Source organism: Schistocerca gregaria, chromosome 7 (assembly GCF_023897955.1).
Source record: "Schistocerca gregaria isolate iqSchGreg1 chromosome 7, iqSchGreg1.2, whole genome shotgun sequence".
Classification (NCBI taxonomy): domain Eukaryota; kingdom Metazoa; phylum Arthropoda; class Insecta; order Orthoptera; family Acrididae; genus Schistocerca; species Schistocerca gregaria.
In genome coordinates, this window is record NC_064926.1 from 260,905,501 (window position 1) to 260,909,555 (window position 4,055).

Below are 4,055 nucleotides of genomic sequence, written 5' to 3' on the forward strand. Positions count from 1 at the left end.
GTCATCAGCGTAGGCGACAACTCCATCTGTCAGATTGTGCTCCTTTAGTAACCGTCGGAGCGGTTCTATCATTATGTCTCAGAAGATGGGGCTGCAGATTGACCATTGTGGACAGCCTTTTGTAATACGTTTGATTACTTTCTGGTTGTCCATATGCCAAACGACCGTTCTGTCTGTGCAATAGTCCACAAAACTGTTGTAGAAAGACTCCGGCACCTGCAGGTGTCTAATCGTCTTGCACAAAGCTGGCAACCATAGGTTATCGAAGGCGCCTAAGATGTCTATCATGATAGCTAGTGTGTATTTGGCAGGTGTGTTGTGTACTATTTGTACTGCTCTGTTTATTGCATCATCTATTGATTTCCCTTCCCAAAAGCCGTATTGATGTGGTGTTAGATCCCGCAATGTTCTGTGTGCTTGTAATCTTTTGCAAAGGAGTTTTTCATGTATTTTTGGGAGTATGTTTATGAGACAGATTGGTGTGTATGATTTGGGTTCGGAGGGGTCTTTGTCTGGAGCTTTTTTGATGATGACCGCCTTCGAGGTTTTCCACACTGCAGGTACGCGGCCCAGCCGTCGTTTAGTAGTGTTGTGAGATATGGGGCGATCTGCGGTGCAATTTGTTTTAGTACCTCAGGGTGGATACCGTCCAGTCCAGGAGCCTTTTTATTTTTAAGTTCTGCGGTCGCTATCGCCACTGCTTCCTGCGCAAAAGGACAGGTGACAGTTGGTGTAAGGTATGCGGTGTCGAGTTCACGTCTCAGTGCTGCTTGTTCTGGTGTATCTGTGTTTGCGATGCCGTCAGGTAGGAGTTTGCCTAACAGAAACTCCGCTGTGCGTCTCCAGCCCTTAGTCATCGCACCGTCATTCTGTTGCAAAGTTCCCAGAACCAGTGGGCTCTTGACTTTTTCAGTCACAACCTTGTATGGTTCCCCCCAAATGTTTAATTGTGTTTGTATTGCAAAGTGGCTGTTCCAGAGGTCCTTCCTGGTCTTGTTCAGTTCTAGTTTGTATCTGTCCTTGGCAAGTCGGTATTCGTTTAGTCGTATCTGTCTTTCTTTATCCGAGATTGCTCTTTGACAGAGCTTTCGTTTATGTTTAGCGTCTCGTTTGCGTCGCGTTAGATGAGCAGTCCAGGGAAAAGTATGGTGTTTTGTGTTTCTTGGCGTGGGTATGCAAGTGTTCTGGGTGCGTGCAATGATGTCTGTAAGCTTGTGTGCTCTGAAATCATTGATATCTTGCAGTATGTGTACTTGTATTTTGTGTCGGACCTTGCCTGTAATACCAAAAAGCAGTCTCCTGGGTTGCGTTTCTGTGTTGTAGTGGGGCGTGCTGTGTAGAGTTAGTGTAATGACGTTGTGGTCACTCATGGTGATGTGATCGTGTACACACCAGTCTCGTATGTGGGTGATCGCAGCGTTATAAGCGACGGTGATTATATTAGGTGGGTGATCGGAGCGTTATAAGCGACGGTGATTATATTAGATGTAGAACCGTCATGTCCAGTGCATGTGGGATTATGTCCTTGTTCATTTAGTACGTGTAGCCCATTTTCATGGGCCAACGGCGTTACCGCTGTGGTAACACCAGTTCCCGTCAGATCACCGAAGTTAAGCGCTGTCGGGCTGGGCTAGCACTTGGATGGGTGACCATCCGGTCTGCCGAGCGCTGTTGGCAAGCGGGGTGCGCTCAGCCCTTGTGAGGCAATGAGGAGTTACTTGATTCAGAAACATTTAAAAAAAAGCATTACATTACTTACTGAACGCCCCTCGTACTTAGCACACACTTTTCTTTTATTCTCGACCGTTGTTTTGTATCTTTACGGGTTTCTTGTTCGATTACTGCAATCTGTACTGCAAGTTACGTAACGTAACACCACATCTAATTCTTTCGAAGTAAATAAAAGGACATTCTTCTGATACATGCACTGTACATTCGTCTAGTACTATACAGCTGACTCTTACTGATAAAATATTTCTTTCTCCCGAAACATTACACTAGTCTAGCAGCTCAGAATATCAAGATACCGTCAACTTGACAGTTCGGAGTATCAGAATAGAATTAATACAGTTTTCAGTCTTTCATTGCTTTTTCCGATCGATTGCAGCATTTTTCGACTGTGGCTCTCCAGCGTGGGCCGACCATTCATGGAGCTACACAAACGCCCAACATGTACTTCGTCTCTTACTTACTGCGAAAGCCGTTCTACCCTGAGGATACTCGTGACTCCTTCAGGTGACTTGCCCTTTGCAAAATACTGGAAGGTAGAAATCAAAGTGCAGCTATTGACGGAGGTCCAATGTGGGCTGTAGTTATCATATGGCAGAGAAGCTTGGTAGATTTTCTTATGTATTAATACGGAACCGATTTATCCTGGAAAAAATATTTTCAACTTTCGCCTCCAGGTTTATTCCTTTTCCGTAAACTTTCATTTCTGTTGCACATTTATTCTTGGTTTTCTACACAACTTTCTCATTGTAGCGACTGAATAACATTGGTCTTAGACTACACCTGTCTCAGTCCCTTTTCACCCACTGCTTCCTTTTCATACCTTCGACTCTTATAATTACAGTCTAGTTTCCGTACAAATTGTAAATAAGCTTTCGCTACCTGTATTTCATCTCTGCCTCCTTCAAAAATCAAAGAATGTAGTCCAGTCACCATTGTCAAGGGTTTATCCAAATCTGCAAATGCTATAAATATAGGCTTGGCTTTCTTCAGGCTGTCTTCCGAGATAAGTCGTAGGCTCAGTATTGCCTCGCATGTTGCCATATTTCTCCAGGATCCGAACTGATCTTTGCTGATGTCTCCCTCTATCGTTTTTTTTTCGATTCTTCTGAAAATAATTCGTGTCAGTATTTTGCAACCATGACTTTTTTTCTCTACTAGTTCGCTAATATTCACACCTGTAACCACCTGTCTTTTTTTGGAACTGGAATTATTACGTTCATCTTTAAGTCTGTGGGTATTTCGTCTGTCCTATAGATCTTACACACCGAAGCTAACAATTTTGACAATGGCTGATGACATTAATGGCCATCCTTCTAGTAACTAGAGCAATTCACAATCAGCATACTTTCTTTTAAAGTGATGCGTTCCTGTGTGGCTAGAATATGCCAATGGACAACCCTACATGTTCCTGTGTCAACTACCACAGTAAAGCTAAGGGAAAGGTTACATCATCACCAGTTGATGCAAAGATACGAACCAATGAAATATGCACTTGCCAACGGCAAATCCTTAGCCTTTGAAGTGCGCTGTCTGAAGATGTCTCAGGTAACGTCTCTATCTGGAGTCGGTATCTGGAATAATGGTTCGCACTACACACACAACAGTTTTGTTGGCTACCTGACTCCCAGGAAACCACTTATTCTCATTACGCCTAAAAATTACATCGATGAACGAAGACGTCATGACCACCTACTTAACAACCTGTTTGTCCACAGTTGGGAGGCAGTACAGCAGAGACGCTGCGTATCATACATTCGACATGTCCTTGTAAGGTTTCTGGGGGTATACGGCAGCAGACGTCTAAGCGCAGTTCACGAAATCCGCATAGGGAACTGTTGGTTTGTGGCTACTTACCTGCCGTCCAAGAGCGCCCCAGACGACTTACATCGGGTTCAGATCTGGTGAATATGATGGCCAAGACATGAACTTGCCTTCACAACCACCCTACTCAAACCACTGTTGCACGATTCTGGCCTTGTGAGATCGACAGCTATCGAGTTGGAATATGGCATCGAAGTCAGTGAAGACATCAAGCATGAATGGATGCAGGTGCTCCACAAAATAATCACATAGTCCACAGCTGTCACGGTGCCTTCTATGACTACCAAAAATCCCGTGGAAGCCCAAGTGGCACACAGAGTAATACTGCCATCACTGGCCTGCATCTGTGACGCGACGCATGTTTCGACCAGCTCTTTACCTGGCTAACGATGCATTCGGACATGATCACTGACCTGGTTTAATAATAAACGCGATTCATCCGGCCAGGTGACACGTTTGTATGGATCCACAGTGCAACCCAGACGATCACCTGCCTTCTACAA

The 4,055-nt window shown here is 44.5% G+C and overlaps 1 pseudogene; it reads left to right on the forward strand.

Annotated features, from left to right (window-relative positions):
* The first annotated feature begins 1,559 nt into the window (after positions 1-1,559).
* LOC126282667 (5S ribosomal RNA) lies at positions 1,560-1,677 on the forward strand (annotated as a pseudogene).
* Positions 1,678-4,055: the final 2,378 nt, after the last annotated feature.